Source organism: Jaculus jaculus, chromosome 3 (genome assembly GCF_020740685.1).
Source record: "Jaculus jaculus isolate mJacJac1 chromosome 3, mJacJac1.mat.Y.cur, whole genome shotgun sequence".
NCBI classification, from domain to species: Eukaryota; Metazoa; Chordata; class Mammalia; order Rodentia; family Dipodidae; genus Jaculus; species Jaculus jaculus.
Window position 1 is genome coordinate 117,417,162 of NC_059104.1, and position 20,776 is coordinate 117,437,937.

General features: G+C 34.8%; 1 protein-coding gene across 3 annotated transcripts in view; it reads right to left on the reverse strand.

Moving 5' to 3' along the window:
* The window catches only part of Cntn5 (contactin 5), a 1,203,203-nt gene that overhangs the window by 912,385 nt on the left and 270,042 nt on the right, over positions 1-20,776 (reverse strand). For 2 of the 3 annotated variants that reach the window (XM_045146292.1, XM_045146289.1), the window contains exon 2: positions 8,120-8,259. The exons of the other annotated variant lie outside the window; for it this stretch is intronic. The gene's annotated coding sequence lies outside the window, so the exon portion shown is untranslated. The remainder of the gene's footprint in view (positions 1-8,119; positions 8,260-20,776) is intronic. 3 annotated transcript variants of the gene reach the window in all.

The following is a 20,776-nucleotide window of genomic DNA, read 5'->3' on the forward strand; positions in this document are numbered from 1 at the left end:
TTCAGCTTATGTAGGATTTGATAGCACATGAAAGATGTTGCTAACACAATAAATGTCGTTAATTTTTTCCTCACCACCCAAATAAAAGATTTGTGGAATCAGATAATAAAATCTGTTAGAATTGCTGGGCGTGATGGTGCACTCCTTTAATCCCATCATTTGGGATGCAGAAGTAAGGAGGATCTCCATGAGTTCAGGGCTATCCTGAGACTACATAGTGAATTCCAGGTCAGCCTGGGCTAGTGTGAAACCCTACCTCAAAAAACCCCCTCCCCCCAAAAAATGTCTGTTAGAATTAATTTTAATGATGTTCATGCAGTGAGTCTTTGACGTTCTAAGTACAAATGATATATCTTTTATCACCAATGTACTTGTATGAATTCACCCTTTTGGTTTTCTTTAATTTCCAGAATTTTAATTTCATCCTTGATAGTTAATGCTTTCTGAAAAAAGGACATAATATGCCAGTGCACATGAGTGTAAAGGAAAGACAGGGAGGAAATGTGAGGGGGAGAGGGAGATTTGATACATTAAGTACCATCATAATTTTATCCTTATCTATGAGAATATGATGTTTTCTATTTCCTGCCAAAACAAGTTACCATGACAAAAAAAAAAAAAAAAAGGGAAAATCCATTATCATTAATTCTGTTGGAGAGTGCTGGAGACACTAGCTTAGAGGGTTAAATGACCTGGAAACTCAGTCTATGGAAAATCTACTGTAGTCATATGTGTTATTTCCACTCCTGTGCATTACTGAAGCCTTATAACAATACGATTAGCTATACTGACATTCACATGCAAGGGTTATTTTTCACCTTTTTTAACACAAGGAAAATCTCAAGAGGAATTTTAGTAGTTCTATTCCATTGTTACCTTAGTTTAATACCAGGTAATTTAAATAATAACATATTTTAAAAGTTATATCTGAATGAAATTATTACTAATTATTTTAGTTTCTCAAGTTGTTGAAAGCATATACATAATATGATATCTTTATTCTGGGATAGATATGGTCTATATATATATTATGAGGTTGTGAAGAAGCTAAACCTTACAGAGTAGCCCCATTCTAAGAAAGAATGACAACTGATAGAATTATGTTATCAGAATCTCAAACCTTAAGTTTCTTTTGTTTTGGAAACCTGTTTCATTATTTGTCTAAGAATAGCCACAATAGTCACATAGATCACATGTAATCAGAACCTTCTGTTCTGAAATTATTGTAGTTCTTTTTTACCTACATTTATAAATTTTCAGAAAAGAAACAGGTAAGAAAAATATGGTTTAGAAACCTAAAAGATAATCTTGTCTAAACTATCATTCAATAAATCAATGCATCTTTGTTAAATGAAAGTTTAAATCATAGAATATATTTAGCTAATGTGGATAAGTTGCCACAGGCACCATTTGGAAGCTAGCAGAGAAGTTTGTATGCAGTTTGCCATGTCCTCCAATAAGAACTAATCCCTCACAAGCAGAAAGTTCTACTAGTTGACATAATTTTTCTCTGAAATAAAATTGATTAGGTCCTAAGATTTATTGAGGGAACAGATTTGTATTAGATACAGTGCAGAAGAAATAAAGTACAACAAATACTGATAAAATATGTGTTTTATTTTTAATTCATATAAGAATAGTCTAGCTGAGAATGGTGGCAATTCCTTTAATTCCAGCACTTGGGAGGCAAATCATTGAGAGTTCAAGAACAACCTGAGACTACAGAGTGAATCCCAGCTCATTCTGGGCTAGAGTAAGATACTACCTCAAAAAACTAAACCAAAATCAAACCAAGAAAAGAAGAAGCAAGTAAAATAAAGGAAGAATCTGAATATTGTGGAAGCAGTAACATTTGACTTTTATTTGGAATATGATAAAAAATGAGTGCAGAGTATACAAATGAATTAGGGAACGGTCATGAATTAGGAATAAATAATTTGGTGAGGATGAATGAAATATTATGTTTTGTGAAACACACACACACACACACACACACACACACACACACACACACACAATTTCTTTTCCAGAAACTTATTTTATTCTTTATGTAAAGTTAGCCACAAAAGCCACATAAATCACATGCAATCACAAACTTCTTTCCTGAACTTACTGTGGTTCTTTTCTACCCCCATTTCTAACATACTAGAAAAGAAACAGGTAAGAAAATATGGTGTAAGAACATAAACTTGTCTAAAATTGCATATATCAATCAGTTGGCTATAGCCACAAAGCAAAACACTTCAAAATTTTATGCTTTAAAGAAACAGTGATTTATTACCACATTTTTATATTGAGTAGCTGAAGGTCACTTAATTAAGGCTGGTTTGGCTGCAAAGGTTCAGTTGGGATCATTCCATTCTACATAGCTCTCCTTTCCTTCTCATTGGCATTGTGATAGAGAAAGTATATTGTGGTGACATTTTGTCTGAGGATCTGCCCTCCAGCCTGAGATACTATTACTTCTATTTTGTATTACTGATTAAAGTCACACTGCAGTGCCATGTGACATGTAAGCACATATTAGTCCACATCTGATAAGAATCAGAAAACATCATGCCAAATGGCAAAAAAGAGTTGAATTCAACAGCATTTTTGTTGACACTGAAAACTGCAAATTTTAAAAATCATTTACATTATTTCTGTCAGAATATATAGTCAATATTAAAATTTACTTCCTATTTTATAGGTAAAAGAGAACTTTAAAATTTTTTGCACAGCAAGATGCTGCATTAAAATTGGTGTTTTTTAAAATTTTAATCACACATGTCATTTTGTTCTTTTATAGACTGGGCTTGTCTTACTTCAAAATGTCTTTATACTAAGGTAATACAAATATCTCCATTATATTCTTCTAAAAATTTGCATCTTGTCTTTTATGGTGTGATCTTGAATTTAATTACAGTTACTCCCCCCACATTTGTCATTTGGCTTGCATTCTGAGAAGGCTAATTTTACTTAGTTTCATGGACAGCATACTTTAGGCTTTCTGTCTATGGGGAAGCACAGGCTTTCTCCACTGATATGCTGGATCACAACACATTTCAAATCATCTTACCATAGATGGCATACACAGTGGAAATAGCTTTATGTTTCTCACTGCTTTCAAAGGCTGCTTGGGGATATATTCTATCCCCTCAAGACATTGTCTTATTTATATTAACTTATTGAAGACTTATCAAAATAAAGCAAATTCAGAGAAGATTAAAACCTTTTGGAAACAGTCTTCATATCTATGGATATGGCATACCTTTTTTTGTTTTTATGCAACTTTTTGGGCTGTTTATTCACTCTATGTGTTGTTTACTTATAGTTATTTTATTTCTCAAGGTTTTCCATGCATAAGAGAATTTGAATATTAGATACTTTGAAACAGTTGAAATTGCTGAAGGGGTACATATCAGGAAATACCACTGCTAAATCTTAAATTCACCTTCTCTGGTTAGAAATATTAGGAAACTACATAACTCCCAGTGGTAGGCACACCTTCCAGTCTTGAGCCATGTGACCTCAGGAGAGCAACAACAGCCACTAAGCTGTAAGGGCATGAGACTTTGCCTGCAACTCACATGTGTGTCCTCTGTGCAGAGGAATCTATCCCTAAGTATAGTGAGCAGGTGATTCAGAAAAAAGAATTATTAACGTACCACACCTTCTAATTTCATGGAGAACAGAAATTAGTAATTGTTGAAAAATACTAACCCTTATTCCAGCATACTATTTCAACAATGAATGAGAGCTATTTGAAATTCCATCTTCTAATCTTCTGTGTCATATAGGATTGTACACTAATCAATATTTCTTTGTCAATATTATATGTCATAAAAATACAGAAATGCCTATATGATTCAAGCCAAGAAAGGGTACCCCATTTATTATTTTCTTCTCTTTTCACTTCCCCTACTTTTTTCCTTTTATTCCTTCTTTTGCCTAATCCTTCTCCCACAACTCGAAATGCTCTTCCTCCCCACTTTCCTTCTCCTTCCTTTTTGGAAACTCTTATCAGAATATCTGTAATGTTTAGTCCGACTTAGTGAGTAATAGAGTATGGAACTTATCACAGTACCAGCTATACATGAAACAGCTTCTACATCCTAAACTCCTTAAAAAAAATAAAACACTCTAAAAAGTGTGTATGTGCCTCTGAGTATGTGAGTACAGATATAGTTATAGATTTTCTATGTTCCAACTGTTTTAAAAGATGAGATATCATGCACTTGTATAATTGAAGAAACTTTGAAATTCATAAAACATTAAGATAATAAGCAGAGTTTCAGAATGAGGAAATTTTTCTATAGACATTTTTCTATTTTTCAGTTTGAGGCTGGCATTCCATGCACACCTAAAAGCCCACAGAAAATATGACAGTACACAAAAGCCCATATCTTATTAAATCTTTGTATGCCTGGGATCCTCCCTGTGTACTAACTCTTGCATGGAGAGACTGAGTCAAGGACCCATTCACTGATGGAGACCAAATCCCATATATTTTGCTGCATGCCCTCAAGATGTTCAGGTGTCCAGGCATTCAGGTTGCTCACATTTTAGCAGGATTGGATAGAAAATCATATAATGAAATTGTGTTTCAGAAAACTTATTTTTGATTTTGTCTTTTAAAATCCACCTTTGGCATTGGATGTGCAGAAGGGACAAAACATACATATTTCTGTCATTTCTATGAGATCTTTCTGAATTATTTCTACCATATTTTATCAGAGTTACAATTTACCATGCAAGTAAAATAGATACAACATTTTGCACATGCTCACAGTAACTAAAGTATTTGAATGTTGACAGCTTACATATAGATGCCTTCCATCATTTTGCACAGAGTTTTGTCCCATAAAACCTAAGTACTCAGTCATATAACACTGAAATATATTACCACTCAACATTTCTTTGTTCTTTGGTAATCCCAATTTTCTTTCATACATTGGTAACTCACATTGAATTAATGTTATCAGTGATAGTATCTACAAGCAGGGTAAGAAAGAGCATAATATTAATATAATGGAACTACTCTCCCCCACTTAGACAACTAGCAAATCAAGATAAATTCTGCATGGGGAATTCATATAAGTTTATATTATAAAATACTTCATATCAACTAATTACTTATGGAGGCATTTTCCTGAGTTCATCTACTGAGACTTTTCAAAGTATTTCCTGTGACACATTTCTGATAAAATCATTTAAAACCTAATTAGAAAAGTACTCCAAATATAGTTAAAATATGCCATTAATTTTTACAAATGACAAAATAGGGACATCCATAATACACTTCTCAGAATGAATTTTGTTCTTGAAAAATAATTGTATAAGGAACTATGCCATATCAGAAGTTGCACTTTTCCATTGATCCTGAAAAACAAAAAGCTAAATAGTATATAGAGCCAGTTTTGGAAATTCTTACTTCTATGTCAGATATTTCAAAATGGCATTTCAATTGTTATTTTAAGCTGAAACCTGTATGCCACAAATATAAACATGTTCAATGGTAGCAGTGCTGTGAGCATACACACAGCACAGATAGATGGGGATTCTTCTTATTTTTCTAAATATTTATGCAATTTTCAAAACAGTTAATGATGAAATTAAATGTCCTACTTTTGTGATTTGGAAGACATTTCTCTCTATTCTTATAAGTACCAGGCCCCCTCAGTTTCCTGAATGGCTACTAAGGAGTAGATGTTTTCTTTCATTAGGTGAGTAGAAGTTGCCAGTTCTGGGAATCTATAACCAGAGCCCCAGAGGCTCCTGTCTAATGGAAGGAGCACTTCTTGGTCCTGGGCCAATGTCTTCTGGAGACAGATGTGGCAGTGACTGAGTGAAGCATTTTATTCTCAGAGACTGAACTCAGGACCCCTTTTAATATGGGTTGCCTCTTAGGATGGCAGGCATTTAGTTAGTTGTGTCAAGCTGCAACTGTCAGTTCCTCCCCTGGATGTTTTTAGTGGTTGAAGTGACAGATTCGTTCCGAGTACATGAATGAAATGGGGCTTTATTTAAAGTGACACCTTGAGTCCACTCTCATCATCTCATCAATTGTAATTCACTCATGTCTTTTTGGAATGTGATGTTCATCTCATTCCTTTCAATTGCTTCCTATTCTACCAATGTACCTTTCAATTAGTTGGGTAAAGCAATGACAGGAGTGACTTAAGAAGAGTGAACTTTGCCCTGCCAAGCTGGCTTCCACATAGTCCCTGTGCAGTTGCATAATCTCTGAATCCTTAGTCTGAAACCTTGATCTATTAATGGGAACACAACAAGCCTCTTCTCAAAAATTAATTAGTGCTGCATTGAACTCCATGAATTGAATACCACCTAGTTGGTGATTGATAGAATAAACTCATTCGCAAGTGATCAGGTCAGTGATTCCATTCTATTTTCATTGCTTATATGTGTAGCATGTGCTTAGATTGCATGTCCATCATTAACCATATGAATATCTAGTGCTAGATCTAAAACACTTGTTATCCTGAAGACACTCTGCTGTGTTCAATATTTTTATTTGATTGTCAAAGGCATTATAAAAAAACTTCTTTCTAATATTGCCAAGTTGAATACAAGTGCCTCAAAAATTTATCTCTAGTATTAACAGATATCCAAGCAGAACTATATGGAGAATTTGATCTGATAAGGTGCTCCTATGGTTAATAATTAAGGACAAAATGCTTTAAATACAGGTTCTATGATCTTCCAAGTTGTCTATACTTTAGACAGATTTTTAAAATTTTATTTTAGAAAAGAAAATTCTTCTATGACAAATGTAAATAAATATAAGCAAAACTGTGATGACCAAATTTGTCTTAAAGTCTTTCTAGTATGCAAATACAGCAAGTTATAGGGAATCCACTTGAGGATTCACTGGCAGAGAACGATCTCTTTCCCTAGCTTTTCTGTTTCTACTTTTATAATAATAATATTTATGTCTGCTTTACTGTTGAAATCTAATTTAATAATGCCTATTATAGTTAGGACTGTCAATCAAAATGATAAACTTGTTTGTCTTCATAGATTGAGTGAAAACTTTGAAAAATGTAAACTTCTTAAATACAGATTAAAATGAAATATGCTGGTAAATTATTCTACATTTACAATGTCCCACAGAACTGCTCTCCAACTCATTTTTTTTTTCTTTTTTTATCATAATGGTTAACCTTGAAATATAAAACAGGCTAAGGAAAATATTCTTTAAATTTCAATCAATGAACTTTAAAGAACCTAATTAATTATAGGATCAACATAGGACAAATCAGAAATTCAATGTGATATCATAGATATTTCATAAGTAAATAGAAAAAGTGTTGGATCATTTTGTGTATATACTTAATAGACCTCTTTGCTTGATTATGCTAAAAATACATCAAAAATATTTCAGTACAACAGAGCCAAGTGAATTTAATTTGAGATGGTTTGGCGGTCTCTATTTAGTCACAACTACTGGACATGCGTAATCATGTATTGAAAGTATTGTAGAATACATAACTTAAGGACTATTATTAAAAGTTACAATGAAAAATTTTACCAAAACTCTCTCTAATTAATATTTCGTGACCTCTCTTTGTCACTTAAATATGTAATATTGCAGAGTTTCTAAATAAATAAAACATCATTATTCAGGAGATGTGCAACCTGGTGTTATGTGGCTACTTCTCTGTGCCTACACCTTCCACTTAATTAGCTTAAACATCATCTATAGGATGAAACACATCAAAAACACAGAATCCATCAGAAAGCATATCTTGCAGTGGTTGATAAAGATAACATGGTTCCAGAGGTGACATAAGAGTTTGTTTCCCTTACTATGTTCAATAATTTTGAACCATCATTTCTACTTGTCATTCTTTTATGAGACCAAAAATCAAATAATAAACATTTTCACTATTTCTGACTGTGACATTTCTAGGATATTTTAAGATTTTTTTTTTGTTTACTGACACAATGTATTTATAATTCAAACAAAAATCCTTTACTTGAGTAATAGTATGCTTTCAGTTAATGGAAGCAGTTTTGTAAATGCAGAATTTCAAAAAGACATGCACAAGTTTCCTGTTTTGATTTTCCCTCAGCTATCCTTTCAGCTTCAAAGTAGGTTAATAAAAGACAACAGTACCTGCTTTCTGAAACAGGATCCAAATTATGTTCTTCAAAAGGAAGTGGTTCTTGTAAAGTAATCCTTTGGCAGTAGTTATGCAAAAAAAACGGTGCTTGGTAGTTCCAGAATGGTATGAAGAATCAATCATTTAACAATGTCTGTTAAGAAAAGGTTATGGTTATAATTAAAGTGAACTTTCTCTAATGTTTACTTGATCAACACCACCCATCTTATTAAGTGTTTTGTGTCATAATTTGCTTAGTGCTTATAAACGATACGACCACATTTGCAGGAAATCAGTAAAATCAAAAATGCATGGGTTCCTACACAGTTAAAAGTGGTCCCACTACCACACTTGTGTGAAACCCAACTTGTCAGCACTGAAATTCTTCACTCCTTTCTGCCAATATGCTACTGTCCCAAAGGGATGGCAACCACAAATTTGTGGTAAACTGATTACATCAGTAGCTCTCTACAGTGGAATGGTGATTTCTCTTTAGTAGAATCCAATTATACTTTATAAGGAACTAGTCTTTCATTGCAATAGGTCTTCAGCTAACACCTTTTCCCAAGAAATTACTGTGTTTATTGAATGACTCAGAACCTTCATAACTTTTCATAGGACTGTGGGGTTCACTCAATAAAGGAAGTACATCAGAGGTACTTGATCTTGATACTCTAGTTCATTCATACGGCACAGCATCAAGAAACTCAATGGGATTATTCTTAACAGTATCAAAATAATAGAATTGGGTCTGAAGGGATGGCTTAGCAGTTAAGGTGCTTGCCTATGAAGCTTTAGAATTCAGGTTCAATTCCCCAGTACACACATAAACCTGGTATACAAGGTGGCACCTGTGTCTGAGTTCATTTGCAGTGGCTAGGAGCCCTTAGTGTGCCCATACGCTCTTCATATCTGCCTCTTTTCTCTCTCTCACTATCAAATACATAAAAGATTAAATTTTAGAAATATAATAATTATGTTGAATGTAGTATTAAATATATTTAATCTTGTAACTTTCAAGATATATATCTAGGGCTGGAGAGATGGCTTAGCGGTTAAGCGCTTGCCTGTGAAGCCTAAGGACCCCGGTTCGAGGCTCGGTTCCCCAGGTCCCACGTTAGCCAGATGCACAAGGGGGCGCACACGTCTGGAGTTCATTTGCAGAGGCTGGAAGCCCTGGCACGCCCATTCTCTCTCTCTCCCTCTACCTGTCTTTCTCTCTGTGTCTGTCGCTCTCAAATAAATAAATAAAATTAAAAAAAAAAGATATATATCTAAAGTACATACTGTCTGTATTAGTATTTTTTATAGAAAGCAAATAAAAAAAGATATATATTTGGTATGTGTAAATATTTAATATGTTATTATATATAATACATTATTAATATTATACATACATATTTCTGTGTATGTATACATATGAATGTGTTTATAAGTTCAGCCACATATATGATACAGGCTAACATTAGTACTGATGTTGAATAGTTCCAAGATGTTCAGGAGACTAGAGGCTGATAAAAACTGATACAGTAGTTCAAAGACTGGCATACTGGGGATATCAAAAGGAAGGAGATATAGAAAGAAAGAAACTATTTAATGGTTTAAGGCAAGAAGAAAACACAGTTCCAATTTGAGGGCTATCAGCACAAAGGAGCCAGCATCCCCTCACTCAAGGAAGGGTCAACCTTTTGGCTGTATTGAAGAATTCAAAACCCTTCTTTTCTCTGAAGTTTCTGTAAGTCAGTATAGAAATAGCATGTGCAAACCTACAACCAGAGTAGGGCCTTCTTCCTTTCATGAACTCTTCCAAATATAAGTCGCAAATGTCCTTCATAATCTATGTGAATAAATCCACCAAATTTTCTAGTGTATGAGCCATAAATCCTAAAGAACTTTTTGATACCTTATTCTTCCTTATCAGTAATAATTTTCAAAAGCATATTGACTCAACTACATACATTTTAAAATCAATTCCCAATCGATTATTGTTTTAATGAGCATTAGTTTTGTATTGGCCATTGAACTGATCACACTGTATCAAGAATGATGGGGCAAATGGAAAAACAGAAGAAAAAGGGCTGAATGTAGTTTTTTTTTTAAGTTATTTGTAAACATCTGTACTTTGTATTCCAGAAATAAATCTATATTCTATCATCTATCATATCTCCATCACCTATTTATCAGAAATCCATTCATACATCATCTATATACGTATCTACCTATTCATCATTCTATCTATCTTCTCTCTATATAAACATCTTTTTTGTGGGGGTCTATCATGTGCCATTTTCTTTGTTAGTTGTTGGAAATTCAAGAAGAAACAAGACAAGCATTTTAGTGTCCAGTAATAGAGTGAGATTTATGTCCAGTCAATTCTAATGCTGTGTGACAATTGCTGTAGTAGGAATTGGCCTAGGTGCTATTAAGTACAAGATATCTTCCAGTCCACAATATAGAATTCATAGAAGACTTTCAGGAAGAGGTAACTCCTAATTTAAAGACAAATAAAAACTATGTTAACCTTACATGGTCATAGTTTTATCCAAAAAGATTATCTGAGTCATGTGACTAGGGGTATTATTTTATGCATTAAGGAAGTCATCTAAGTTTCTATAACAGTTAAAATTAATACATGAGCAGCTGGACATGGTGGTGCATGCCTTTAATCCCAGTACTTGGGAGGCAGAGTTAGGAGGATTGCCATGAGCTTGAGGCCATAGTGAGATTACATAGTGAATTTCAGGTCAGTCTGGACTAGAGTGAGACCCTACCTCAAATAAACAAAACAAAACAAAATAAATAAATTAGCACATTAAATAAATGCTAATTCTAAAATGAGCTTTCAAATGTGTATTAAGTTATGTTTATGAAACATTAATACACACACACATATACATACATACATACATATATATATATGTATATATGTGTATATATATATATGTGTGTGTGTGTGTGTGTGTGTATTAGAAATTTATGCTTGAACACATTACTCAGATTAAGAACTTTTATTCCTAGAGCACCTATATCCCACAGAATCTTGTAGAATATGCAAATGTTAATGTGACATAGTATAATTGTGTCCACTTTTTCTGTAGAAAAGTTACAAAATCTGTCACATATTTATAAATTTGTACTTAAGACTGCTTAGGTATACAATTAATTTCAAATGTTCATATTTATCTCTTCAAGGATATTTTAAACCTTAACTGTAAATGTAGATTATATTGTAGTTAATCACTCACAATTTTCAGTCAGATTTAATGACACCAGGTGGACCGTTCAGATTCCAAATTAACTACATCCCACTGACATGAGTTCTTCCCCACTCTGTCACCACCTGTTTTGTGCCAAAGCTACTGAACTATGGAAACTGTCAGCTGGTTTTTCAGGGGGAGTGATGGGAGCAGGAGAAATGGCTCATTGGCAATGAAATGGAAAAAAAAAATCAATGCAGATTTCCCTATGAACATCTCGGATGATGTGTGTGCGTCTCTTTAATTACATAATAATAGCAAAAATATTTGAAAATTTTGGGAATTAGTTGATTTAATGTCATCATGTTCAATACATTGATTTGTATTTTTAGTATAGGTTCTTTATGATATAAGTCAAAGCATAGATGCTGAAAAGCGATTCTCTGATATTTGCCTTTTTGAGAATGTCCAAGGATGTTACAGTAGGAGAAATCCTGGAATTGAAAGTTGGTATCTGCATTTGTCACTTGCTGACTGCATAAAGTCCAAGAGTTCCTTTACCTTGTTTTGAGTTACGCAACACACAAAAACAAAAACCCAAAAACAATGTTCACCATAATTGGATCATAGAATTTTTTCCCATATTCCCTATTTTCTTTCAACTTCTTTGCCTAAGTTATTCACAGAATACTTCTTATAAGTACCTCTTATAATCAGGACTTTTATAAAACATCTCTTCAGTATATACATAAAAGGTATGAAATATCAATAAAGACAAAGTTTTATAAATGGTTTTGGAATAAGATGTTTTGAGAATAGTGTGAGTAGAGCCACACTAGTTATGACATGGAAGCCAAGAACTTCTTACAGGAGATTTTCATCTGCTATAAAGTATTAGTGATGGGAACAGGGTTTTCTCACGTTAAGTTAATTATAGAATGGCTTCTCACCATTCTTCAGATTATGAAATGATCATGATGCTTAAAATATTTTCAAATTTTACTGGCAATTTTATACATATATATAATCCATTTTGTTCATAGTCCCCTCCTATTACCTTCTATTCACCCTGTAGCAGCACCCATTTTGCCAAACACCTTCTTATTCACAACTTCTCTTTTGATGTCTTTATTTGTTACCTTGTGTGTTCATGTGATATACTGAGTTTAATTTGGTTACCTACTAGAGCACAGGTAGGGGATTATTTACCATAGCATGTGCAACCTTTCAGAAACTACACCACTGCAGAAAGGTCAGTGAGTTCTCAGGGAGGGATGATGGCCTAGTGCTTTCCCTCATCATTTATGGTGGAATTTTGATGGGCCCAATATTGTACAGCTGGCTATTGAGGCACGCATGTGTAATCCTTGCAGTCAATAGACAGAGACAAGAGGATCACCACAACTTCGAAGCCAGCCTGGTCTACATAATAAATTCCACCATAGTCAGAGTTATATAACAAAAACTTTGTTTTTTGAAATTCCCATTTTTGTGATAAAAATGGTATCATTACTAAGGTAATAAAAAAGAAGCTTAATATGGAATAAACAAGTGAGTATGCAATGTCTCATGAATAGTAAGTAGAGGCATATTCTCCTCAGGACCTAGTTCTCTGGAGTATGCCAAAATCGCAACAACATAGTAATATGAGAGCAATACAGAAACAGGGAGACAAGCTGGTAAGGTTCCAAAACTAAACTTCTCTAAAATCACTCTCTCTCTTTATCATGTGGATGCCTGGTCACTCTGTGCCCTTTAGTCCGGACCTTTCTCATTCCGCAATAGCCTGAAGCTCTGCCATCAGTAGCAGCCCCCGGAAGTCATAGTGTTGGGTCTGTCACTATTGGTTAAGAATACCATTCAACTTCAAGATAACTACAATTTTCTCTTATAGTCCCTTTTGGCTTCCTCAGTGAAGAAGGTCAGAAGGGTGGTCTGCAGCACATTTCCAAGCCTGGAACTGGTTGTTGAAACATTTTATTTCACAGCACCATGAACTCTCAGGCCAACCTTGTTGCTACCATTCGTTACACTTTTACCACGTGTGTCTTCTTTTTCAAAAATACTTTTCATCTCCTGCTGTAGCAAAATGACTTTTCAGACATAACCACAAAATGCCTTCACAAAAGAGAGAGCAGGATGCAATCATCTTGAACAGACTATATTCTCCAAGAGGGCCGTGAATCTTTGAACACCACTGGAGCTGGGAAAGGAATTTCTTGACTTCCCACCATGGGAACTGTAGCTGTTAGCACTTCTAGTGTCAAGGTGCAAATGTCACAAAGGTACTGACAGTGAAGGAACACCCGTGGAAACCTAGCTTTTAGCCTGGCTGGGTGCCAGAGCTTATAATCATTTTGTTACACACTACTGGGAGCTGGACTTCTGTTATCATGATTCCCTCCAATTGCTCCTAATTGAAGTAGAGAGATTTGCAGCACATACATGGAATGAAAGGGTATTTCTTGACTGAGTTAAGATGGGTAATTGTAAGACTAATTGAGATGTTATGAATATTAGGATTAGATTTTCTATAATTCATAAAATCTGTATGTGGGTAAAAAGGTCTTGACTTAAAATTCATTTCCAAATTTCTGCTATGGAAAATATATTTTCCAGAATGGGAACATATATGAAAACATTTTTCAAATATAAAATATATATAGCAAATAATATTTTTCTGTCTATCAGTACTTATGAAAGTGTGCAACAGGCAGTGGAAATAATATATCAATAAAATTATTTTCAAGATGTTACAATAATATTCCAGAATATTTTATAAATGCATTCAGGAATGTTTATTATACATTTCCTTTTAACATTTTAGATTTTAATTTGGTGCTAATCCAGAAGAGATACAGGCAGAATAAAGTGGCTTCCTGGATGGAGCTCTAGTGATTTCAGTATTGACACACTGCCTGACATCTTCAAGTGCTCTATGATTTGCAGTGATCCTCAGCTTGAATATATTGTGGTATTTTGCTAAACATTTTGTCAACATCTGCAGGAAAACCTTAGTCTTGGAGTGACACATGTGGTCACATTTTCTAGGAACATCTGCCACCATCAGGAAATATTCTGAATTTACCCGAGGTGTTGATATAACTAATAAGCATTTCAAGGACTGGATACTAGGATGAGTGGGGCAGGGAGAGAGGGTAAGGATGGAGGTAGGGGACACAAAACTGAACAATGACAATGGTACCATAAAATTCTATATCCTAAAAGACAGGCAAAGTGGTTGAACCTTCATCAGAACCTTAGAGGGAACACCTGAATCACAAGGCCCTGGAGAAGGTATGATGAAGACTGACTTTAATTTCTGTCTATCTCTCCCCCTCTTGTATCTCTTTTATATTACTTATCTTTTTCTTCCTTCTCTTCCTGGGTTCTGACCTGTATCTCCCAGTACTAACGTGTAGCTAACATCTACAATGAGCTGTTGATCAGAGACACGTACAAGGTTTCCCAAAAGAAGACACATTTCTGTCAGAGTATTTGATGACCCACCAAAGGTTAATGGTAAGATGCTACTGCTGAAGACACCTTATGCTGTTGGTATGGAACATGGAGTGACCTGGCTGGAATCTGGAAGAGAGTCAGTCCCCAGACAGTTAGCTCCTCTAGTGCCAGAAGGTGTTATATAAGCAACTGGGGGAAAATGGCCAACATCTATCCAAGCAACTCGTAGTCTAAGCTACTCTGCAGCAAACAACCTGTCATGATGACAAAAGTGAAACTGTGATGCACAGCCATGGTGGTAAACCAAGTCCTCTTAATTTGGCTAACTGATCTCTTCAGTGGAATGAAATTCATAGCTGGTGCTAGGAATCAAGTCTGAGCCATATCCAAAAATGAGTCCACTCTCCATTATCAAGCTCCCACCAATTGTGGGCTACAAGAGGGCCTACACATATTAAATTCTCTCTCTAAAAAAGAAAGAGAAAATAACACACTTTTTTGTATTTTACTTTTCTCCTAAATGTGGATTTGTACAGAGTACTTTTAAAAGCACAGTCTGGGGCTGGAGAAATGGCTTAGCAGTTAAGCACTTGCCTGTGAAGCCTAAGGACCCCGGTTCGAGGCTCGGTTCCCCAGGTCCCACGTTAGCCAGATGCACAAGGGGGCGCACGCGTCTGGAGTTCGTTTGCAGAGGCTGGAAGCCCTGGCGCACCCATTCTCTCTCTCTCCCTCTGTCTTTCTCTCTGTGTCTGACGCTCTCAAATAAATAAATAAAAAATTTAAAAAAATTATTCATAAAAAAAAGCACAGTCTGGGAGCCTGTTAATAAAGGAGCCCTATTTAACTTAAGTATTCTATTTAAATATCCCATTGTGTATTATATTTAACAAAATAATTTCTTCTTTAAAGTCACTTCAAGCATGCTATAATTTTACAATGTACATGTACACATGTACACAATTTATACTAATTGTGTCAAAATCATTAGCATTGTTCTTATTCCAATGAAGTCCTCATGGTTTTACCTTCACTCTAGTAGATCTCTTGCTTTAGAGAAGATTCATGTATCCTTCTATTAATGACTTTAGCTTGATTATCATTAATTGTATGCATGTATTAAAATACCACTCTGTAATCCACTATATTGTATAATTATAATATGCTAATTATAACAAAACATTTAGGTTTTATGATGAATGTAAACTAACCTTTATATACATGGTTATTACTAAAGAAATGAAAATGGTCACTTAGCATAAGATGTTATATGCAAGGGCTGGAGAGATGGCTTAGCAGTTAAGTGCTTGCCTGTGAAGCCAAAGAACCTTGGTTCAAGGCTTGATTCCCCAGGACCCACGTTAGCCAGATGCACATGGGGGTGCACACATCTGGAGTTTGTTTGTAGTGGCTGGAGGTCCTGGCACACTCATTCTCTCTCTCTCTATCTGCCTCTTTCTCTCTTTGTCTGTCACTCTCAGAAAAAATAAATAAAATAAACAAAAAAAATTTAAAAAGAATGTTATATGCCAAATGGGACCTGGTAGGGCATATCCATATTCATGAAATGAATGAATCAGCAATTTGAAATACTTCATGTGATATGAAAAATGTCGAAGATACTAGACAGAGAAATGTAATTTAAAACTATAAGGAGGATGCATCTCAATCCAGTCAGAATGGTAATCATCAAGAAAATAAATCATAACCAATGTCAGATTGATGCATACAAAAGGGAACCTTTATACACTGCTGGAAGAAATGTAAATGCCCAGCCACTATGTAGACCATATGGCCCAGATATACCTCTTCTGGGTGCTTCTCTGAGGGACTCTAAGTCCTCATATTACAGACACACTTGCACATTAATGCTTTTTGCAACATTATTAAGAATATGTAAGTGAGGTAATTAACCCGAGTGTCTGTTAAAAGAGGTATGGAGGAAGAAAATATGACATATGTATGCAGTAGAATTTTATTCAGCAGTAAACAAAAAATTATTTCATTTTAAGGAAAACTGAGGCAGGCAGATGAAGATAATCATATTATGCGAATTTAGTTACACTCAGAAAGAAAAGTGCTACCTCATCTTTCCTTCCTCGCTCCTAGAATTCTTTTGTTAATATGTGAAATCATATTTGTACATATTTCATGAAATTAGAAGTGGAAGTGTCTAGGGGAGCAAATGGGGATAATGGGAAGGAAAGAAAGACATGCGGGAGTTCATATGCTACAATGCACTTGTATAAAAATGTCCTTATGAAACAAACTAACATGTACAATGGAAAAATATGTACCAAAAACAGTAAGAACTATTAATAAATATAAACAAGATCCTCTGGTAGTAAGTTAATAAAATATACATTTTCTGCCAAATTGTATCTGTGTGGTCATGAGCTATTTTAAAAGAACAACTGTTAGTTGCTAAGCTATTTCTGTTGTGCATTTCATAGCACATATCCCACTAGGCCTACTGAATATTACAAAGTACTAATTATTTAAGTTACTGCTTATACAGAAATTAGGGTTCTAAGCTTTTCATGGGTGGCAACGCCATGGAGAGTATATGTACACTTTCAAAGCTGGAACTATTTGCTTTATCAGATATTTGTTGACAACTTGGGTCTTGAAATTCACTTTTCCACAGTCTAAAGCATTCCAACTACCATATTTCCAAGTCCTTTTAGGATAAAATGAGTGCAATCCTACTTTCTGGCTTGTTTCCAGATACCATAGAGGACAATGGTCTCCACTATTCTCTTTTACTTCCAGCCCACCATATGCTCATACTCAAATATCTTAATAAAAATAAATTTCATATTTAGTTAACCAAGTCTGGGGTATAACTAAGGCTAACACAGTGTAAAACAATGGCATAATTTAACAATCATTCTTTACTATTATAAATGTAAATTATTAGAGTGAATATTTGCTTTTAAAATGTCTAATTTGTTGACATTTTTGTTAAAGGAAATTACAATAATAATTTTCAAAATTATTGACCACTATATGTGAATCATTTCTTGTGGTAAAAAAGAAATTTTTGTTTTTGAAATTTACACTTTGAGGAAAGTTAAAGTGTCATATTTTATATATAGAATGTGTGTTCTGTAGAAAATAAATTCACTAAGCAGGAATGAGTCCAATAAATCCTAATAAAACATTTTAACTTTTACTGCTGTTTCATAGTTAACATCTCCTTAGCTCATTTTAGCTATCTACAGAGGACTTGAATCAAGGCTAAATTAGTGGATCAGTGTATTGATCTTAATACTTAAAGATTCAAGTGAAAAATGAATGAAAAGTAATATAACTATAGAAGTGAAGATTTATAGGGAACTAGGTAGGATTAGTAAAGGGTAGTCACACTTATTAGCTATAAGTGGGTGACAATGAATTACATATCTCAGCAGAATTCATTTTCATTTCTGAATGATGAACTGGATTTGTTATGTTGTTTTGCTGGTGTGACAGTAATTACTGATTGTTAAACATTAACTGGTTTATGCTTTATTTCTATTCACTGACTTATTTTCTGAAAACTACAGCAGAGAGAACTATGAGAGCAGAGAGAAATTCTAGTCTCACTAAGGAAAACCAGGTGAAGTGTCATCTCAAATAGTGTAGGTGTTCTATTTTTACATATTTTCACTTATTCCTTTTGAGTTTTTCCAGTAAAACACTTCTTTTGTCAAACCTCATAGAATGACCACCTTCCTTAAAATCTTATTTACTTCTCATTTTAATAGTAGTAGTTACATCTGTATGACTTAATGTGTTGTGGTGATTAACTTGTTTTAGGACCTGTGATAGAATTCCCCTACTTTTTATCACAGAGAGTGTGTGAGTGGAACAGTGGATAATATTTGTGGCAAACTTATTTAGTATTGTAAAAGGTTCCATGAGCTTTGCAATGACTGTTTGAACTGTGTTTCACAGTAATCAAATTCTGGACAGCAAAAGAAAAGCCACTAATTTGTCACTAGAATGCAAGCTGTTATGGACAGATATAGTAGAATACATGTCCCAATTGGCCTGGTTACATTGCAGTGACGTTTCTTGAATGGGAAGGAAAATACTATAATAAAAAGTATTATATATCACATGGATAGAAAAATTTCTTTATGCCTCAGACATTGAGTACAATGTCATTCTGAAGTCATTGTTATGATCTCCAATGTATAAGGAATATAAGATTCAAAATATGATCTATGTAAAAAATAAATGAGGAGGCCAGGCATGGTGCTGTATGCTTTTACTCACAGTACTTGGGAAGCAGAGGTAGGATGGTTGCTGTGAGTTTGAGGCCCTGCTGAAACTATATAGTTAATTCCCAATCATCCTGGGCCAGAATGAAACCCTACTTCAGAGAACAAAGAAAGAAACAAAAAAGCAAGTGTTGTAAGATATATATATAAATATTTTTTTTTAATTTCAAAATAACATATGGCACTTTAACACAGCTTCTCCATATTACATCTTTCTCTTGTCAAAAGTCATTCAGTTGCATTTGGGGGAGAGATGGCTCAACAATAAGATGCTTGCCTTCAAAGCCTAGTGATCTGAGTTCTATTTCCCAGTACCAACACATAAAAGCTAGATGCATAAGGTCGCACATGCATTTGGAGTTCATTAGCAGTAGCTAGAGGCATTTGGGTACCATTCTCTCTATCTGTCCATACTCTCCCTTTCTTTTTGCAAATAAATAAAAATATATTAAAATGTCACTCAATCACAATTTTTGTAGGTGCACATGTGTGATAGCATATGCATACATGATAGTTTGAATGTGAATTCAATGCAAATGCATCTCCTCCATGGCCAGAAGTATTTTTTTTTAATATTTTTATTTATGTACTTGGAAAAAGAGACAGAAAGAGGGAGAATGCAGAAGCAAGTACAGAAATGGGTATGACATTCCCTCCAGCCACTGCAGACAACCTCCAGATGTGTGCACCACTTTGTGCATTTGGGCTTTATGTGGGTATGGGGGACTCAACCCTGGTCATTAGGCTATGCAGGCAAGAGCCTTAACAGCTGAACCATCTCTCCATCCCTACCTGAAGTATTCCTGATTAAGCATGCAACTTCAGTGTCCAGCAGCCTGCTGGAGGTTGTGTCATTGGGGAGTATGTTGATCTTAACTCAAACCGTAAGGTGTGTTCAGAGCAGTTTGAGGTCTGGCTGTTTGTGCTTGCTGGCTATTAGTGGACTTGATCTGATTCTTCCACCATTGATTTCTTTTCCCCTGGATTCTCTAAGCCTGAGATAATATCATTCCTCCCATAAGCTGCTTTTGGTTGTCTGTTTGTCCCAGCAATGTGAAGCTCTCTGCATCAGTACATTTAAAAGTCTGGATGGATGTGGAAGCATAGGTGTGTTCAGGTGTGAGTGGAGGCCAAAGTCTTATGTTGGGTGTCTTCCTCAAGCACTCTACACTTTAGTATCTTTGAGATAGATTCTCTTACTGAGCCTGAAGTTCACCAATTTATCTAGCTTAGCTGGCCAACAAACATCAGGGATGCTTATGTCTGTATCTTTCCACAGCTTGGATTCCAAATGCATACCACCATACCTAGCTTTTAGGTTGATGCTTGATGATCTAAAGTCAGGTCTTCATGTTTTCATCACAATCACTTTACCAACTAAACCATCTCCCCAGAACATCCATTGCAATATTAAAGAAATATATTATACATCCATTCAGATTTATCGGGAACATGTTTTCTTGACTGCATTTCTGATACTTGAGTTGAGTAGCCAAATTACAAAGAAAGAACGGGCCACTTGAAATTTCTTCTTCCAATTAGATTAACTCACTTTTGAACTTAGACTCACCCAAGTTCTCAGGACATAGCTTGAATACATCTTGATTCTTCACCAGAGTAAGAAGGGCCTCTATCCCAGGTTTTGACCTAGTCCTCATTGTCTTCAGAAGCTTCATAAGCTTGGCATCCACTGTCCTCATTTTTCACAGTATTTTGAAACTTAAATTTTTTTTGTTAGTTTTTATTT